The sequence below is a fragment of the Gopherus flavomarginatus genome, chromosome 7, assembly GCF_025201925.1.
Source record: "Gopherus flavomarginatus isolate rGopFla2 chromosome 7, rGopFla2.mat.asm, whole genome shotgun sequence".
NCBI lineage: Eukaryota > Metazoa > Chordata > Testudines > Testudinidae > Gopherus > Gopherus flavomarginatus.
The window spans coordinates 100,126,501-100,148,301 of record NC_066623.1 but is presented as its reverse complement, the minus strand read 5'-3'; the positions used below and the strand labels follow the sequence as shown (position 1 = coordinate 100,148,301).

Sequence of the window (21,801 nt, the reverse complement as noted above, 5' to 3'; positions counted from 1 at the left end):
GATCATATGGAAAGGCTATAGATAAACCCCCTATGATTTGTGCTGAAATGATCAGTCTAATGAAAATATTGCAATAGTTTGATTGTTCCTGCAGCGCTGCCGAGAGCAGGTTTGGGCCCCAGTGAAAAAAAATTTTGGGGCCCCCCCAGCAAGGGTGGAATGGCTAAACAGGGCTGGAGAAGCCAGGCCCCGGGTCCCATTCCAGACCGGTGGGCCCCGGTAATCTGTACCGGCTTCCCCCCCACCGCCGTCGGCCCTGCGCAGCTGCAAATGTTTTCGTAGTGCCTCACTTCTGTATTTGGGCCAAGCATCTGAAGTATTTGAATAATGCAGCAAAAGATATGTTCTCCTTCTCTGTCAAATTGTCCATATCCAATCATGGAATATCACTGATAACAGCTTGGCAAAACACAGCACCTGTCCCAGCTGTGTACCACATTTCATTCTGTTGTAAAATGCCATTGTTTATATGTGTGTGTATATACATATTTGTTAAAAAAAAATACCTCTAAAAGATGGAAAGACTTTTGAAGGGTTTTATAACATTTGTTTACTCTGCAGTGGGTTTTTAAGAGACTTAGTATGAGTTGCTGTTGTATTCATCTATAATAGTGTGAAGTTTGATAGGAGACTCCATGCTAAAATACATATCATTGGATGTTGGAGTTAATAACTTTAAGGGGGAAGCCATGCCTTCTCCTGATAAATTTTCCTTGGCTTGTGTTATTTACTTAATGTCTCTTGATCACCTAGCTTGGTGTCATCTGGGTACTTAATAGTAATGAACAGGGCCGGCGCTTCCATTTAGGCAACCTAGGCGGTCGCCTAGAGCACCAGGATTTGAGAGGGCAGCATTTTGCCACCCTCAGCTGCAATTCGGTGGTGGGGGGTCCTTCCGCCCTCTGGGTCATCGGCGGCAATTCTGCGGTGGGTCCTTCACTCGCTCCGGGACCCGCCACCGAAGTGCCCCGAAGACCAGGAGCGCGGAAGGACCCCACTGCCGCAGAATTGCCACCAACGACCGGGAGTGCGGAAGGACCTCCGCCTAGGGCACCAAAAACCCTGGCGCCACTCCTGGTAATGAAAACGTTTTCCTGGCATGATGGCAATTAGTAGGCAAAATAATGCCACAGAGCTCTGTTCTAGATAAGGATTTTATTGCTAATTATTATTAATACTAATTTATTGAATATCAACGAAGTGTTTTTGTCTTTCACCTTCCAACATTTTACCAGGTCATCAAGATATGGTCCTAAGGGATTAGTCCTTTGTGTTTTATATATTTTAATATAATTTTACTTAGATTTAAAATTATAAAGCTGTCTAACCAATGGTCTAGGCACCCTAATATAATTAATGATACAGCTGTACAATTAGATTATACCTTAGCACCATTAAAATCAATTCTGCAGGAACTTGGCTGGCCACCCAGCCACCTACTGCCTTCATCATCTCTGAAGCATATCCACAGCCTTCTCCAGAAGCACATCAAACAGATGTCTTTTGCAGCATGCCTGGAAAGCCACCAAATTTAGCTATTTCAGACTTGGGGGGAGGAGAACAGCAAGTTTCAGAGTCTCAGAGCTGACAGAACATCCTGCCAACAGCCCCCCTCTCTTTTATAATGAGCTGGATCCAGCCTGAGTGCTACTGCTGACCACAGCTGTGACGGTATAGCATGGAGAGAAAGGCAGTCCCTCAGGTAGGCCAGCTCCAAGCCATGTAGGGCTTAAAATCCACCCAGAGACACATGGGCAGCCAGCACAGATCCTGGATCACTCTGGTTAGGTGACCCCAGTGAGATGTCCTGTTCAGTAAGCAAGCCACTGCATTCTGCACCAGCTTCGGTCTCCAAATAGTTTTAAGGTGTAGCCCCATGTAGAGTGCATTGTCGGAATCTGATCTTGAGGTGACAGAAAGCACAGAAACAGTGGCAAGGTCTGTATCTGAAAGGACTGCAATCTCCTAGCTAGACGCAAACTGGATCACTGCTGCAACATGATCGTCAAACAGCAGCATGGGCTGTAGACTCTCTCCTAAATTGTGAATACTGTACTATCAACTAATGGCAGACATACTCCTTCAATGGAAGGGGCTGATATTACCTCCTCCCTGTTCTCCAGCAACATCCCCCAACCCACCTTCATCACCTCAATATGATCTGGGGTGAGCTCCAGCCAGCTTGCTTTCAAACAATGTTTGAGGTGCTGAACAGCATAGTTCCAAATGAGAGAAGATAGTGACATACAGTTGGGAGTTATGAGCATGCTGAAAACACTGAACCCCATGTCCCCTTACAAATGTTCCTACTGGCCTTTTATGCATGTTGAACAAGAGAGATGACAGAAAGCCACCCTGCAGCACCTCACAGAGCTGCACGGGAAGAGGAACAATTGTCCACAGCTACCTGCTGAGAGAAGAGAACAAAACACTGAAAAGTGGCCTGGTCCATTCCCAACAGATTCTCAGGCAAGTCAGCAGCATTTCATGATCAACCATATTAAAGGCAGTTGATAGATCTAATAATACCAGCATGGAGTCCTGGTTTTCATCCGCCGCCAGGAGGAGATCACTGACCAGTGCATCAGGGCGGTCTTTGTGTCATAGCCAGGTCAATACCCAGATTGATAGGGGTCAGGAGGATCACAGGCATCTAGACACGGTGATAATTGTCTTGTCACAACCTTCCCACAATCCTACCTAGAAAGGGAAGATGTGATACTTGTTGATAATTAGCAAGATTCTCAGCACCCTGTGATGACTTCTTGAGCAAAGGCTCCAAAACAGTAGGCAGCCTGCGCCGTCTAAAAGAGGTGCTGACAGTGTCCACAAATAAGGAGACCAGCACTTCCCCACTGGCCTTCCCCGGCAAAGAAGGATGTGAATCCAAAGGACAGGTTGCAGGACAAGGGTCTCCCAACACTTCCAGTACCTCAGGGAGTATCAGTGGCTGAAACTCCAGCAGAGAAGAGAAGGCCTTTGTTCCCTCAAGACCAGGCTCAATCACCACGGAAGCAAACAGCCCATCCGTAATCTGATCAGTCTTGTCTGCAGGATAGCTAACAATTTCCTCACAACAGGAGGGCCTCAGACCAGCTACCGAGCCGAAACCTTCCAGATCTACCAGACTCTCTGTCACCCAGATCAAATCTGCTGTCAGATGTTGCGGATACTGTGGAGGAGAAAAATAATTATCACTTTGCCTCCTGCTCAGCAATAGCATAGGAATTAAAAAGAAATATTTATGCTACAGCTGGTCAGCCTCAGCACAAGATTTCCACCACTGGTTCTCTAGCCATCTCCCTCTTGCTTCATTTGTTTCAGACCATCCATAAACCAGGCTGACCTCTGAGAATGAAGCCAGCAAAGAGAGCACTGAGGGGCCACCTCTTCAATAGTGGAGGACAAAAAACTATAATCATCTCCTACAAATGCATCAAAAGAGTGGTCTGTCAGCAGAACAAGAGTCACCATCAGAGCTCTGTGTAACAGAAAGCAACAGTTTACATCATATTTTGTTTTAATATATAATATACAGTAAGTCACATGTGGCTCTGAAATCAACATTTGATCCTTCATGTTTGACACGGATGCTTTCGTCTCAACCACTACAGAATGTATTATGAGTCTCCAACAGGGCAACTGCCTAGAAAATATATTGGCCCTCTGAAAAATACAGAAGTGGGATCAACATCCTTAATTACTTTGTATATTGCCAGAGTATTGCTCCTGAAAGAATAGTAACCTTGCCCTGTTTCATTGTTGCCTTTTCCTGTTTCAGTTACATCCTTTCTGCTCTCTATATTGTCCAAATAAGACCCTTGCTCACAAAAGACATTAAAAAAATTCTACATTTTTAACATATAATAATTACTTTGGGTTTTAATGTTTAATTCATCTGATTGACATATGCAAAGGGAGCTTAAACACTGAAACCATCTTAATAGTTGATGTAGCTCATCAAAGCCCAGAGCAATTATACTGTATACAGTGGTAAAATATGTTTACAACAGAGCCCGTTGCTACTGTGAATATTTCTGATACTATTAACTCAGGCTGGTCACTGTTGAGGGTTTAGCCTGTGTTGTTGGACGGTAGCATAGGAGTGATTTGTTCAGCAAGATTTTCTTACATCCCATCAAAACATGTTCTATTGGACGATCTGTCCATGATCAACATGGGAACATGTGGATTACTTCCCTTGAGAAAAGGGGAAGGTTGGATAGCTGTCCCTGAACGTGCCTTTGGGGAAAAGACAGGTGTTGAAGACAGCAGCCACCAGCGGCCACACCCAGTTCCCCAGAGGACCCACATAATAGGTAATACAGCCCCAGACTGAACAAGGAGACCCATCTAGGCACAACTTCTTACCCTGTATCTAGGAGTAGAAGAAGCCTGCATGTATGTGCAGATTCTGGGGGAATCTGCATGTGTTTGGGCATTTGATTAGTTTTGAGGAGAAGGGAGCAGCACGTGCATGAGAGAGATTTGGGGGATGCAAAGCATGAGAGAGAGAGAGAGATACAGTGTATGTGTGTGATCTGGTGCGTGGAGAGAAAGTTTTTGGCGCGGCAGGCAGAAGACGAAGAATGAGGGGTTTCACAGAGGTTTGGAATGGGAGTCATGAGAGGGGGAAGAAATGATAGCAAGAGGATTGAAACTTGGAAGGAGGAAGAGAACACAATGTGGAAAAAGAAAGATGGAGGGGGGAAAGGAGAGAACAATTATTACATCATATAGAAAACATGATAGTGAAAAAAGACAGAGGCAAAGATAATGAGATATGTATGAGAAGAAAGGAAAAATAGTGTAGTGACCAGAGAAAGAAAAGAACAAATACAAGGGTGAGAAAGTAAATGATTAAAAGTTTTTACTTGGAAAGGGGAGATTCAAAAGGATGCAATAAATAACTAAATTAACAATATTTCTGAAAGCAGTGCATGCTGGGGACAAAAGTTTGCCTAGGGCTAGCCATGGCTGGCTATCCTGCCTCTCTCCCCATTTGCTCTTTTTATATTGGTGCTGTTTGTGGTCCCTGCTGACTTGTTTTTCTGTGGTTGGACCTGTGAATGGGTCCATTAAGGGTTGGCTGTGGACTCAAGGGGTGCTTGAAAAATGGCTGGAGATCAGAAGAGCCCTGCTCCCACCTTGCAGAACGCAGGACAAAGCTACTCTGAGACTGCTACTCCAGACTATGGGGAGTGATAGTACCCCCTGCTTTCCAAAGGCTTTGGATGACTTCATCTATGCCCTGTGCAACCCACCAGCCACATATATTTCCCATCCACAATTCCTCCCCCTGCACTCCTGCTTTAAAGGGCTCCACTGGCTCTCAGCTCCTTGATTAGTAAATTGTGTGCGGAGCTCTGGACACAGGGTCTGCACCCGCCACGTCGTGGCAGCATGGCATTTCGATTGCATTCTGGTCTGCGTGCACCCAAGGAAAGGTCCAGAGCACAGAGCACTCTGTGTATTACATCTGGGGTACTTTTCACAAACAAGTGTATGGTGCTTTATTTATGCTTCAGACATGGCAGCCAAAGCAAAAACCAACATTAATTCCACGTTCCTTGTAGTGTACTCGTCGAGTCTCACATCCATTTGCCTGCACTTGAACGCTTCTCGGGAGCTCTGAGGCCTAAAAAGACTGGAGTCTGCCAGAAAAGATGAATTTCCTTTCACAACAGGAAGGCTTGGGAAGTAAAACAAAACAGACGTGTAGTAAATTACTTCTGGTTTTCAAATACCTTTTGCAGTATTCTCCTTACTGTTACTTTATCTCAGCACTTTCAGTACATAACTCTTGTTAACTGAGAAGAAAGGCAAGAGGGACGATAAAGATGATGTTAGGTAAGAAAACCAGGGAATAGCAAACTGACTTTGGACTTGGGTACAGGCACTGGCTTTTGTTCAGTTTTGTTTCAGCTGTATTTTGTAAGCTGGTTTAAAGGCATTATTCCTAGTAAATGCTTGCAGCTTCTGTTTTTGGTTCCATTCTGATCAAAATGCACCCTGTAAGGCTGAAACACATACAACTGTATTCCACTTGTGCATTTTTCTAGTGTGTTCTCTAATGCAATACAGATGTGACATCCACTGTACCTTATCAGGTATTTTTGTGTGTGCTTTACTGTATATTAGCAATTTCAGTTTCAGGTTTCTCAGTCTAGTTTCTTGTATTTATAGACTGGGGGTGGGAATGCTGATTAAAGTGTAATCCTCACAGTATTCTAAAAATCAGCCTTGTTGGCACGGGGAAGAGCAACCTGCACCTTCCTATGTCAGTCTGGTCATTGTTTTCCCCACAAGGGCATTGACTCCAAGGGAGCCAGGATGTTTGCACTACCTAAAGTCCTTTGCAGTTCCGAAGGAGAGAATGCAGTTTTAAGTTCCACAGGGGATGCACTGGATCAACACGAAATCTCTCTTCAAACAGCACATGCTGGCCCTGTGTTCTACTTCCCTCTTGTTGAAAGGATGTTTGTGCTGTTTTGTGTCACTGCAGCCCATTCTCCTTCTCTCCCCCAGTGGTTCTTCTGCCACCAGGGACTCTGTACAAAGGCCTCAAATGTGAGAAAAAGCAAGTGATTGGATTGCAGAACTGATTCAGTGCAAAGCAGCACCAACACAGTATTAAAGCATAATGTTTTTATTGCATGAGTGAAATATGTATTGTACAGTTATAATACCTCATGGAATTAAACCATTACATAAGCCCATAATAAATGACAACACCTACGCTAGATCACATTAGTTCTTCTGCTAGTGCTCATCCACATATATTCCACTCTTCTTAGTCAGAAATGAATCGAGGACTTCATACTTGCCTAGTGGGTATCAGAGTAGGCATATGTCCTGGTACCTTTCTCCCTCACCCCCAGGCCCTTTTCCATATAACTGTCCATCATGACCCCATTGAAACCCTTGGAGTTTATGCACCAGCTCCTAAAAGGAAAGGTAAGAACCCAGCAGGCAGACTGTCATCAAGTTCCTTTTACCACCAGAGAGCCTCAGTGCCTCCAAGAAGGAGGCTGTGTGCTTCAGCCTCTGCAACATTCTCCTCCCACACTACTGCTATATCAAAATGGTTGAGAGTTGCTCCATAAACAGTGCACCCTTCCTGCCATTTGGGAATCGCCTTCATTTTTTCCAGGAGTCATGGAACCTAAGAACATCCAACCCCTAGGTTTCAGAGATAGTCTCAGTCAGATATTCTCTGCAGTTGTGCGCTATCCCTACTTTTCCCCCACACTTTCCTCGTCACTTTTCAGGGACCCCTCAGGAGGTGGAGTAACTTCTGTCTCTCAGCACAAGAGAAGAAGTTTTTCTGCAGTTTAGGGGGAAGAGTTTTTATTCTGGTTACTTCCTAAAATCACATAAGGTCTCAATACCTTCTTCTACTTCCACTTCAGAATGGTAACTCTAGCTTTTATAATTCCATCATTAGATCTATAGGACTGTTTTGTGACTCTCAATCTGCAAGGTGGCAGCTTCCACAGCTCCATACAGTGGGCACACAGAAAGCACATAAAGTTTTAGACTCATAGCCTATGTTACTTTCCTACCAATGATCAAAGGACTGACAATACAAATTATGACTGACAGTGGTCATGTTTTTTACAAGTAGCCAGGGGAGGAGCCCAGTTGTCTCCTTTATGTTGGGAAGCAGTTCAGTGATGAAACTGGTTCATTCAGGATAACGTATTTCCCATAGAACTACATCTCCCAGGTCTGCAGATGGCTCTAGCGGACCCTCTGACCAAACAATTTTTATCAAACCAGGAGTATGATCAAGAATTGTGTTGTCAGATGCATCTTCTTCAAGCAGGATCGTCCATCAATATTTGCAAACCGAAGGCATTTCTCAAATTCTGCTTTAAAAAAGAAAGTGTAAGCCCATGGTCATTGTAGGATCCATTCCTCACTCAGTGGTCCCCAGGTATGAGATGTTCTTACCCTCCAATCCCTCTGACTTCCAGTGTGCTCAGAAGTCATCATGATAGCACCTGCCTAGCTAAGGTAACTTTGGTACCCAGGTCAGCTGCTCCTATCAGTTTGTCCACCAAAACCCTTGCTTCTTCTACCAGACTTAATATCTCAGGATAGTAGGAATATTTTACATCCGAATTCAGTCTCCCTCTACCTGGCAGCTTGAACTATTAGATGTCAGACCCAGAAAGATCATGTTCCTCAGATATCCAGATCATTTTCATTCAAAGTAGAAGAATTCCACAAGGCTAACTTGGGCTGCTAAGTGGAAGACATTTGGGATTTGGTGTGAGCAACAACAATTACAACATAGTGACTCCCAGATCCCTGCTAATTTGGATTATTTGTGCTCTCTCCCCACTCCATCCCCATTTGAAGCTACACATTTCCCCCTGACTGTAGTTACGTTTCTTAAGGGCCTTATGCACATTTTTCCATCAGTCAAGGAAACTCCTTCTTCTTAATGTGCTCTTGGCAAGTGTAATGGGCCCCCCATTGGAACCCCTGGCAATCTGTGCCCTGTTGCACCTATCTTCTACTTTTAATGGCAGTCACAACAGAAAGGAAAACATCCTTTAAATGGCAATCACATCTGCCAGAAGAATTGGGGAAATGCAAGCTCTCATGCAGACCCTCCCTGTATAGTATTCTGTAAGGATAAAGTATTACTCATCCCATCCCAAGCTCTTGCCTAAGGTACTCATGGATTTCCACTTCAACCAAATGATTCATTTACCAGTAATTTTCCTTAAGCCACATTAAGCACTTTTTACATGTTCTCAGAGCCTGATCCTTTATTTTAAAAGGATCAGACCCTCCAGAGTTTTCTCGAGGCCATTTGTAGCATTTGCTGACAGAATGAAAAGTCAAGTGTTATCAACACAGAGACTATCTAAGTGAGTATCGGGATTTTAGTTTTAGCTAGTTTAGATCCCTCAGCTCGATTTAGGGCTCATTCCACTAGGGCTCAGGTGGCTTCTGCAGATTCCATCTCAAACATGCTTTTTTTATTTTTTACTAAGCGTTATTCCCTCATGGAAGCATTGAGGTATGAAGCTTCTTTTTTCAGAGCTGTACTGCAATCTGTGTTGAAGTAGACACCTTCACATCAGGTCTTCTTCTTCAACGCTTAGCCAGACAGTCGGCTGTAGCGATCGTTCGTCATTTGATCCGTTCCTGTGCAACCGCAAAGGCTTGACGGCCTGAGAGTCCAACATTGGAACAGACTTGATGAACCCATGTAATAGAGGGGTCTGCCTCTGGGCCACCTCCACCCACATCAAGTCACCGCTTGTAAATAACTAAGAGTAGAATATATATGAATAAGTACTCAAAGATGAAAGAAAAGTTACTTACTTTACTTTAACTGGAATTCTTCAAGATGTGTTGTCCATATATATTCCATGACCTGCCCTTCTTCCCCTCTACTATGGAATCCTATAGCATCTGGATTTTACAGTGGTGAAGAAACTGAATGGCTGTTGGACCCACACTGCCCTTTATGCACATATTACCAAATATGATGACATTCAGGGTGCATGCATGGGCCCAATGCACACCACTGGACAAAAGATCCCAATCTTGAATGCATAGGGCACGTGCATACCAAGAGTGGAATACATATAAACATAATAAAGAACTCCAGTTTCTGTAAGGTAAATAATTTTTCTTTCCTAAATGGTTTTTGCTTTCATATGATTTGGATCCGAATGCCTCCTTATCCTTGCTGTTTGCATAACAGTATCCCAATACAAGCTGCCCAACGGCTTTCAAGAATGTAAGATTTTTCTTTACTTCTAAGAGCAATACTACTTCTTAACTTTTTTCTGAAATACCATATCAGCAGTCTACAGTTCCTGCTGCTATAAGTTTAATGTGTTTGTAGGAACACTTAGCATCAAGTCTTTTATATCACAATCTATTACTCACAGGTGCTACATGATACAGGATTGTGTTAGCACTTTATAGATCTTTTATCAGATACGTGTATGTGTTTCTGTGCCAGGCAATCAGAATGAAACTTCTGCATGACTAGTGAGTTATTAACTGACACAAGTTAAAAAAAATACAACCTTTCCACACCTGCTCTTTTATGGATAAGTTAGAGTCTGATTGACTGAAGCCAACAAAAAGTCCAGAACTAAACGAAAGCGAGTAAAAATGCAGCATGGAAATATTAATGCTTTGAGCATCAATATTTTTCAGTAACATTCATCAGGTAAAATGTTTAACTTGTTTACTATTATAAACAGTAATTGTGACAGTGAATTATCACTGGATCAACGTCTCAGCTTTTCTCCTGCCATGTATGTAGCAAGAGACCATTATCCTATGGCCACATTCCATTCAGTTGGAATTATCCCTCCAAAATCATGGCAGTTAGAGATGGAAAAACCTGTTGGATCATCCAGTCCATCTCTTTGCAGTACAGTAATATTTTTAATGAATTCCTGAATTTATATTTAAGAGTTGTAAATTATTGGGTTTCCATATCTCCCCAAAGAGTGTTGTCAACCTGTGTCAGGTGATATTCAGTCTACATATGGCCTGGTCAATTTTAATACTAATGCTCTTATATGGAAATGTCCATCTATAGATCTCATAGCGCTTACCTGCCCTTTGTTAATTCACGTCAGAGAGGTACTCAGTTCAGCGTGAGTCAATCAGTGAAGTGCTGTAGCTTTGCTTTTACATCTGACTCCAAAATATATGGGGTGCTTCATTTCAAACATCAGTTCATTTGAGAGTGGCCAACCTATATATAAATCCCCGGATAAGATTACAGTGGGAATGATTCTGGTAAGGGGGTTGCACCTCAGATTTCCAATGTAAACTGAGTTTCTGACTGGCCTGGTGTTTGGGTCATTCTGACATATTATGCTGGGTGATTTCATCATCCATGTGGACAATAGATTTCATGGGCACCATGACAGCCATAGGACCATCTGAGATGCCTTCTGGCTCTACACACAAGTGGCATATTCTGAGTCTTGTTATCAGATGGGTTTGTGGAAAATTATACCTTAATCAGGGTTAAATCATTACCTCCTCCAGAATGAAAATAAGACTCACCTTTGCTCCCATCTTGGTGCAGAACCTGTGTGTCATAAATCCATTCTCAGCAGTCTGTGGACCGAATTAGGCTTTGGATTTCTTTAAGGGCTGAGTTTTATTCTGCCACCCCGATTCTGTTTAACAGATGTTGGGAAGATAGTGAATGGTTTGGGCTGCAATTCCATTACTGTGTGGATGGTTTACAGCCCCAAGACTCCTTATTATCAGAACAGGAGGCTGTTGAGAAAGGGGCATGAAAAGGCATCACTGCTAGGCAAAAGCATCCTCTTCCCTCTGAATTTAGCTGAACATTTGTGGCCATTTCTTGCTGATTCAGAACTTGTCACTGATGTTGCTGCTTTGTGAACTCCAAATTGGACCGCTGCAATGCATCTGCCCTTGAAGACCAGCTTGTGTAGAATGCGACTGATTGCGTAGTCTTGACAGCTGGGTTGTTTTTTACCACCAGTCTTTGGGTCTGAATGGGTAGGAGACAGAGGCAGTGTTTTTTGGTAGAAAGCGTTCTACTATGGAATGCTGGTCCAAAAGAGTTCAGGTATCCTGGCCCATCAGGGCATGGGGAAGTATTAGTCGCTTGCTCAGGCAGTTACTAGGATGGAAGGATTGTGAGAACTGAACTAGGTGTATTTTGGAGCAGGTGGCAAATCTTAGCTAGCTTAGTTGCCAACACATAGTGCATGCTGCTTCAATTTTTTGTGCGCTGCTGCATTTTATAGAATAGATAACGAAAATATTCACACAGTTGGTTCCTTAGGGATACACACATCCGAACAGAGAAGCTGCCTAAAAGACAGGGCAGAGCTTATTTACAGAGGTGGGGGAGGGAAACACAAGGTGGCCTAGTGGTTAGAACAAATGACTGTGGGATCCTTGGGTAGCTTTCTTGACCTCCCTTTGCATCAGTTAAGACATCTGTGCAATTTTGTGAAAGAAGCTCACCACAAAACAGATGTGGGGCTATCTTGGGTAAATAGATTACCCTCCCCCCAAAAGAGAAAAATGACACATTTTACAAAACGCAGCTGTGTAAATATTGTGTGGGGGCAGGGAAGAGTTGGAGAGGTGTAACACACACCCTTTCTTTTTTTGCAGAAGTTCTGTGCTGTGCACTGTTTATTACCATCACCAGGACAACCATCACTATATTGCATAGCACACAGTGCAGCTACTGTATCCCATACACAGACTTTCATCTTTTTTTTTAAAAGGGGGAAAAACAAGTCTTATTTTAAAGTAATGTTTTCAAAATAAAAATATGCAAGGGGGTGGGGGGAACAGAGAGGGAAGGATACCAGAATGGGAAGAGGAAACATCTCCCTTTTTTTCTTCTCTAAGTGCTCTATTGGTTCCTCCTATGCTGTTTATGTATGAAACAAACCCTGACCTTTTAAATTAATCAATCCAGGTGCCTGTTGCTCTTTTCTTTTCCTCAGCTCTCACTGCACTTACAACCCATACATTTCATCCGCATACGCTCAAATCTTCATATACATACACATAAACCTATAGCCCTAAATGCTGCCCAGCCAACCTGGTTGATGGGCTTTTGGCCATGGTGATCTAAGAGCAATAGGAAAGGAATGAATCCTCCCTATCAACCTGGCAGCTTTGTGTGGAGTAGCTGCACAGCTGCCTACTGCCATTGGAATAGTATACTGGCTATAGTAGCAGCCAGGCACAATTGCACCCCTACCTGGGGGTTTAAGCCTGGGCACTCGTGCAAGCCCTGGAATGCCAAATGTCCCTCTTCAGTCATTTCACTATGTTTAGGACTTTCTGTCACAAGAGCAGGGGAGGCAGCATTTAGCCTTTAAACATTATTCATTTTCTTTTGTCCTGTAGCGCCATGCAAACTCACAATACAACATGGGTGTGTGAGACACCGATCTGCAGCACATAGCTGTTGGAATGTTATTGCAATAACAGTGATGTCTCTGTCGTACAATACAGAGAAGATTCACTGCACCCACAGCTTCTGTTGACTTCAGAGGGAGTTATAGGTGCTCAGCAGCTCTGGAAATCACACCTTTTTTATATATAATTAAAATAGCACTTCTCTTATTCTGTTATACCAAACCACATGCCATATTTTTAGTGTGACACACCAAAAAACATGCCATCGGAGGTCCTTGTTGCTCAGAAGCTATAATTGTTTAACAAATTAAAAGCCCATTTTCTTCCCTCAGATACATGCACACAGCATTCAGTTACTGCACACACATACCAGAACACTGGAAACCCACTCAAATCAGACTGAACCCGAAATCCTTACTCGAAGTCAGTGGGACTACTCATGTTAGTAAGGGTTGCAGGTGGAGAGCAACCTGGGGAGGAATGACATTTTATTTTAAAAGTAAGGAGCTCTTGCAACCAATTATATATGCATAGATTACCTTTTATTTATACTCCATATAAAACATCCTGTTCTAAGTGCACATTTATCTATAGCAGATTGTAGTTGTATCATTAATGCATTACCCTGCTCTGAACAGAAGAGAAGTATTTTAGATGTAGTACAAATTTAACCCTATCCTGGGTCTTGCCTGAATTGTTAACTTAAAGAACAACAAACAAACTACAAACATCATCCTAAGCTTTCACCTAAACATGGCTGTTCGGAGATGTGCAAGTGGTAGGTTTGTGGTGGTAGTTGGCCACTCTATTCTCTCTCTTTCTCTGTCCTTAGTTCTCCCTTTTTTGGAGACATATCACAGCCTTTTAGATTGAGAAGTAATTGGGCTCACCTGATTTAACTTCCTAGGACTCAAGTGAAAGTATTACTGAATCTCAATACATAGTTCAGACATCGGCCATCAAGATGACTCATTGGAAGCATCCTGCTTCTTTGGGCAGAGTCCTGGATTCTGCCACCCTGTTTGTATGGTATTTTGAGAATTAAAAATATATATATTTTTCAAAAATTCCAGCTGAAGCTTCTTGTGCAAGTTCTCAAGCGAGCAGTGAACTTTATGCAAAGTTTTATATAAATTGTTGGGCTGTGAAAAGAGACTCTTCATCTTGAAATCTAATAATTGGGGGGAATGAGAGGAAGTTAGGAGTTTAAAGTAGTCTTAAGAACTGCACATGTTACTGAGTCTCTCTGCCAACAGTTGTAATTTTACAACATCACTTTCCTACTTTTAAAGTGTTTTTCTCTATGTTGCTATGTGAAAGTCGCACATGAACCAAAAGTAGCACTGACTCTACAGGCTAAACAGTGACATTGACTGTATACAACGTAGCAAAGAATCCTGTGGCACCTTATAGACTAACAGACGTTTTGGAGCATGAGCTTTCGTGGGTGAATACCCACTTCCTCAGATGCATGTAATGGAAATTTCCAGGGGCAGGTATATATATGCTAGCAAACAAGCTAGAGATAACGAGGTCAGTTCAATCAGGGAGGATGAGGCCCTGTTCTAGCAGTTGAGGTGTGAAAACCAAGAGAGGAGAAACTGGTTCTGTAATTGGCAAGCCATTCACAGTCTTTGTTCAATCCTGAGCTGATGGTGTCAAATTTGCAGATGAACTGAAGCTCAGCAGTTTCTCTTTGAAGTCTGGTCCTGAAGTTTTTTTGCTGCAGGATGGCCACCTTAAGGTCTGCTATAGTGTGGCCAGGGAGGTTGAAGTGCTCTCCTACAGGTTTTTGTATATTGCCATTCCTAATGTCTGATTTGTGTCCATTTATCCTTTTCCGTAGAGACTGTCCAGTTTGGCCGATGTACATAGCAGAGGGGCATTGCTGGCATATGATGGCGTATATTACATTGGTGGATGTGCAGGTGAATGAACCAGTGATGGTGTGGCTGATCTGGTTAAGTCCTGTGATGGTGTCGCTGGTGTAGATATGTGGGCAGAGTTGGCATCGAGGTTTGTTGCATGGATTGGTTCCTGAGCTAGAGTTATTATGGTGCGGTGTGCAGTTACTGGTGAGAATATGTTTCAGGTTGGCAGGTTGTCTGTGGGCAAGGACTGGCCTGCCACCCAAGGCCTGTGAAAGTGTGGGATCATTGTCCAGGATGGGTTGTAGATCCTTGAGAGACTGTGAATGGCTTGCCAATTACAGAACCAGTTTCTCCTCTCTTGGTTTTCACACCTCAACTGCTAGAACAGGGCCTCATCCTCCCTGATTGAACTGACCTCGTTATCTCTAGCTTGTTTGCTGGCATATATATACCTGCCCCTGGAAATTTCCATTACATGCGTATGAGGAAGTGGGTATTCACCCACGAAAGCTCATGCTCCAAAACGTCTGTTAGTCTATAAGGTGCCACAGGATTCTTTGCTGCTTTTACAGATCCAGACTAACACGGCTACCCCTCTGATACTTGACACCATGCAAGGCACTGCATTTAGCCGTATGGAGTGGAAATCCATCAACCTCATGAAGAAACTTTCACAAATACAGACAGATATCATCTTCCTTTCCAAATGCAAATGGATGGACATCATACCAAATGGACTAAAGGTAAAAAATCCACTGCTATCTACATACTACACAGACCACAGTGAGAGATTATGCCATACTCTATCGAAAAAACTGAGGAACCACCTGATCAGCATCCTATACAGCAAACAGGAAAACATCAAAAAAGAGCTCTCCAACCTGGAGACTCTCATTAATAACCAAACTTCTATACAAACGGACTTCACTAGAATAAGACAGGAGATCTACATTACTCACTTCACCTCTCTACAAAGGAAAAAGGACTGTAAGCTGTCTAAACTCCTACCTGCCACATGAGGCCACAACCGTGGTACCCCTAACCCACCCAGCAATATCGTCAATCTATCCAACTACACACTCAGCCCAGAAGAAAAGTCTGTCCTATCTCAGGGACTCTCTTTCTGCCCTGCCACCCCCACCAACATGATACAGTTCTGTGGCGATCTGGAAGCCTACTTTCACCGTCTCTGACTCAAAGAATACTTCCAGGACAACACTGAACAGTGCACTGATACACAGGTGCCCTCCCACCAACAGCACAAGAAGAAGAACTCCACATGGACTCCTCCTGAGGGTCGAAATGACAGCCTGGACCTATACATTGAATGCTTCCGCCGGCGTGCACAGGCAGAAATCGTGGAACAACAACATCGCTTGCCTCACAACCTAAGTCGTGCAGAACGCAATGCCATCCACAGCCTCAGAAACCACCCTGACATTATCATCAAAGAGGCTGATAAAGGAGGTGCCGTTGTCATCATGAACAGGTCTGACTACCAAAAGGAGGCCGCCAGACAACTCTCCAATACCAAATTCTACAGGCCACTTCCCTCAGATCCCACTGAGGAATACACTAAGAAACTACAGCATCTACTCAGGACACTCCCTACACTAACACCAGAAGAAATCAACATACCCCCAGAGCCCTGACCAGGGTTATTCTATCTACTACCCAAGATCCACAAACCCGGAAATCCTGGACGCCCCATCATCTCGGGCATTGGCACTCTCACTGAAGGACTGTCTGGATATATGGACTCTCTACTCACACCCTATGCCACCAGCACTCCCAGCTATCTCCGTGACACCACTGATTTCCTGAGGAAACTACAATACATTGGTGACCTCCCCGAAAACACCATCCTAGCCACCATGGATGTAGAGGCTCTCTGCACAAACATCCCACACACAGATGGAATACAAGCTGTCAGGAACACTATCACTGATGATGCCACAGCACAACTGGCTGCTGAGCTCTGTGCCTTTATACTTACACACAACTAGTTCAAATTTGATGACAATATATATCTCCAGATCAGTGGTACTGCTATGGGCACCCGCATGGCCCCACAATATGCCAATATCTTTATGGCTGATCTGGAACAACGCTTCCTCAGCTCTCGTCCACTCACGCCCCTTCTCTACCTACGCTACATTGATGACATCTTCATCATCTGGACTCATGGGAAGAAGACTCTGGAAAAATTCCACCACGATTTCAACAGCTTCCACCCCACCATCAACCTCAGCCTGGACCAATCTACACGGGAGGTCCACTTTCTTGACACCACGGTGCAAATAAGTGATGGTCACATTAACACCACCCTGTATCGAAAACCTACCGACCACTATGCCTACCTTCATGCCTCCAGCTTCCATCCCGGGCACATCACACGATCCATTGTCTACAGCCAAGCACTGAGGTACAACCGCATCTGCTCTAACCCCTCAGACAGAGACCAACACCTACAAAATCTCCACCAAGCATTCTCAAAACTACAATACCCGCACGAGGAAATAAGGAAACAGATCAACAGAGCCAGACGTGTACCCAGAAGCCTCCTACTGCAAGACAAACCCAAGAAAGAAACCAACAGGACTCCACTGGCCATCACATACAGCCCCCAGCTAAAACCCCTCCAACGCATCATCAAGGATCTGCAACCCATCCTGGACAATGATCCCACACTTTCACAGGCCTTGGGTGGCAGGCCAGTCCTTGCCCACAGACAACCTGCCAACCTGAAACATATTCTCACTAGTAACTGCACACCGCACCATAATAACTCTAGCTCAGGAACCAATCCATGCAACAAACCTCAATGCCAACTCTGCCCACATATCTACAGCAGCGACACCATCACAGGACCTAACCAGATCAGCCACACCATCACTGGTTCATTCACCTGCACATCCACCAATGTAATATACGCCATCATATGCCAGCAATGCCCCTCTGCTATGTACATCGGCCAGACTGGACAGTCTCTACGGAAAAGGATAAATGGACACAAATCAGACATTAGGAATGGCAATATACAAAAACCTGTAGGAGAGCACTTCAACCTCCCTGGCCACACTATAGCAGACCTTAAGGTGGCCATCCTGCAGCAAAAAAACTTCAGGACCAGACTTCAAAGAGAAACTGCTGAGCTTCAGTTCATCTGCAAATTTGACACCATCAGCTCAGGATTGAACAAAGACTGTGAATGGCTTGCCAATTACAGAACCAGTTTCTCCTCTCTTGGTTTTCACACCTCAGCTGCTAGAACAAGGCCTCATCCTCCCTGATTGAACTGACCTCGTTATCTCTAGTTTGTTTGCTAGCATATATATACCTGCCCCTGGAAATTTCCATTACATGCATCTGAGGAAGTGGGTATTCACCCACGAAAGCTCATGCTCCAAAACGTCTGTTAGTCTATAAGGTGCCACAAGATTCTTTGCTGCTTTTACAGATCCAGACTAACACGGCTACCCCTCTGATACTTGTATACAACGTGCTGTTTTAATGCACAAAGTAAATAAACTGAAAAGATTGAGAAAATATTTTTTCTCTCATCTCTTTCAGCTGCTGTAATCTTAGGCGTATTACTTGTAAAAACTAGTAGGTTAAAAAAAACCAGACATGCTTTTCAGATTGACTGCATCACTTTAAAAATGGTTAAGAATTGATTTGCCAGACTCTCGGGGAAATGCTGTAATGTTTTTGGCTGTATTCTACTTCCTGCTGCCAGCTAAAAGTACCATCTGGCTTGTTTGGGGCCCTACCCTGTCTCAGGTGCTTCCAAAATTCTCCCCAACTAGTGGATCATTTCATTGGGCTGCTGTGTCTGCTGCAGCATGTGTCCTAGGCTGGGAATCCTACTGCTTCTGTTTTCTGCCATCTTTTTAACTGTGGTGTATATGTTTGGGCACAGATCTTACTGCCTCTCTTGAGGACATTTGCATCATTGTCAGCTGCACATATTAAATTGATATGCAGAGCTCACAAACATGTATTCCATCTTTTGTCCCTTTGTTTGTACAATTGTTCCAGTTTTAATTCTTCTTTGACACCTGGAATATCACAAAGCTGTTGGTAATCTGCTGGCTACTGAGGAAAATGACATTGATAGAAGGATAGTGTGTGTCAAACTTGTATCTAGACAATTGCAGGCATACCACATGCTCTCATAGCTCTAGGAATCCTAAATCCATTACTAATCTGGAGTACCAAATGTGGCAGTGTGCTGCTCTGTCATTCCCTCACTAGAGCAGACAGCAGTCACTGATAATTGATTAGAAAAAAGTATTGTTTATGTCTGCGGGATGCTATATTGGGTTGTCTGATGCAAGTCAGTATTTAGTACATGCTTGCTGCCATTTTGTGAGAAAGGAAGGGGCTGTAACAAAATGGCGTCTATAATTACCTCCTTATTTCTAAATGAACTAATGCCCCAGTGTACACATTTCTACATAGGCGTAAGAATATTCAGGAGAACTAAACTCAGGAACCATTCTTTTGATGTGATCATCATATTTAAAGATTTGAGGTGCTTTGACACATATACAGTTATAGGGTATATTGTCCTGTTTTTAAAATGATCTGTACCATATATCGCTGACTTAATTTTCTTGTCCATTTCAATCTGTGTTCCAAAGAATGCTGAGACCATAGTTTAGTAAATACCAGGTAGCTATTATATATTGGTAGAATGTTACATCATGGCTCTTTCTTGTTTGTAAGATTATATTGTTCACTATATAAATCTTTGTCACTATTTACATTCTTCTAGAAGTTTGTGGTTCCTTGTATGTTGGTATAATAGCATGAGGATCAAGAGTCGATGACATGATTCTCTGTATTTGAAAGACTTGGGAGATGGCTGCGGATAGTTTTCAGTAAAAAACCTGAATGGCTCTGTTAAGTATTAAAAGTTCCAAAAGCTGTGCTGAAGTGAAAAGGAAGCACCACAGGATGATATTATTTTTATTTATTTGTGCCAAGTTAGAATGTGTGTGAGTGGAGTGAAAATTTTAAAAGCTATATTCCAGCTCTTTTAACAGAGATAGAAAAATATGCAGAATATGTTGCTTAGAATATTAGATAAGCTACAGGGTGTAAACCAAACATTTTCATGATATGAGGGCAGTTAAGAAAACAGTACAGTTTTTACTAATTGCGCTCGTAAGTAAACGGATCTATCATTACATTGTCATGAAGGGTGACACTGAGCAGAAACACCCTTCTAATCCCCAGAAGATAAGGATTTAACATAATTAGACAGACACTGTCTCCGTTGTTGAATGTAGCATTAATCATCACGAAAAGTCCAACTTTATCCAAGATGGCTTTTTCTGATATGTCATTGCGTTAGATAGCTTCTTACACTATTTTGTGAAGAAATGACGACTACAGCTGCATAGTTTTCCCTGATTAGGTCTCTTGCTGTTTGATGAGCCTACATGTATATTCTTATTGGCAAATGTTACATTATATAACCATTAGTTGTTTCTCGGCCTAGAAAGCTACGCATATTTGAGCTATTGAACTATTTAACATATTCAGCCTAAGGAATATCAAAGAAGCTTTACTGTGTTCTGTCTGACAGGTTGATGTATCTTCGACTCTTCATATATGGCATTACAATAGTTTCATTGTTGTAGAATAAACAAAAAGTTTCTTGCCTTGAATTGTAGCTCATAACATCACACAAAAGAGAGCCTCTTTCTATGAAAAATCTCAAAGTTGAAATGATGAAAAATGTTGCCACCTTCCAGAATTTGTCGGCACTACATTCCCCTCCTCCCCTCATTGCTTGTAATTTCTGCTGTGAAATGCCGTCTTGTTATCAACTTGTATCAAGTTGGATCAGTGCACAGCTGTATCTTCCCACCTTCTCAGTGGCTCAGAAGCCTTTGAAGGGAAAGAATAGGGTTTAGTCAAAGATAACAGCAAGACTTCACTCAGTAACAGGTGGAGGTCAAGCCGGTTTATTTGTTGGGATGAACAGAGTACAGAGATGAAAAATCAAATGGTTTGCCATAATAAGGTTTAGAAAGAAAATGCTGACTGGTCTCAGCTTTGATTCTAGCTGTCAGGACATTTTCTAGTGTTCATTACTTGATTTCACAGTTCAGGCCATTTTAAGAGGCTTAAAATTATATTTCTGCACTCCTCTGTAAAACTTAATTGTTTTTTAAATTTTTGCTTTAAATAAAGTTACAGGGGCTCCTTATTATGTCAGTTGTACATTTTGACAATTGTAAAGACAATATGCCATCAATAAACTACATGATGATACAAGAACATATGTCTGATTTTTTTGTACATGAAGTAAAATTTATCATTTAGCACAAACTTGATTACAAATTTTAAAACAACTTACATTGGAAATTCCAACTTTAAAAGAACATTAAAATATGTAAGCATGAAGTTTAAGGAGTCTTCTGCCATCGGTACATATGGAATTTGTGTGTATAACTTTCACTAATATTGATGAGGAAAAATCCTGAGTGTTTGCATTGATTCACAAAGATCTGGAGAGCCAAATCATGAGTGGGAATTGCAGCAGGGCACAAAATAATCAGTGTGACATTCTGACACTGTGTCACCGTGTTTGTGTAGTGCCCACCTGTTGCTGTCATGGATTATCGATGCAACATCACAAAAGAATTTCTGGAACCCTAACTGCAGTACTGCTGTGGATCTCTGTGCTAGTCTAGTTTTCCTGCTTTCCCTATCCTGGGCTGCTGAGAGGAGGAAGTAGGTGTTTCTCCTTTCTTTCCCTCTTTCCTCTACCCACAATTCCTTCCTAGCTACTTGGATGGACAGGGAGGGAGTAGCTCTGATCTGTTTGCTCAGCACTCCCCAATCCTACTCTTATAGCACAGGGAGTGCTTCTGTGTTTGAACTCTGCTTACTCTAGGCAGAAAAAGCAGAATCACTAAACCCTTGGATGCTGTAATAGTTGCATGCAGATCTCCAAAGAGTGCTCTAAAGCCTCCCATTGACTGTCACTGGCTTC

The 21,801-nt window shown here is 42.8% G+C and overlaps 1 protein-coding gene across 6 annotated transcripts in view; it reads left to right on the top strand.

Moving 5' to 3' along the window:
* Window positions 1-21,801, top strand: part of NFIA (nuclear factor I A) — a 303,342-nt gene that overhangs the window by 210,162 nt on the left and 71,379 nt on the right. The window lies entirely within an intron of this gene.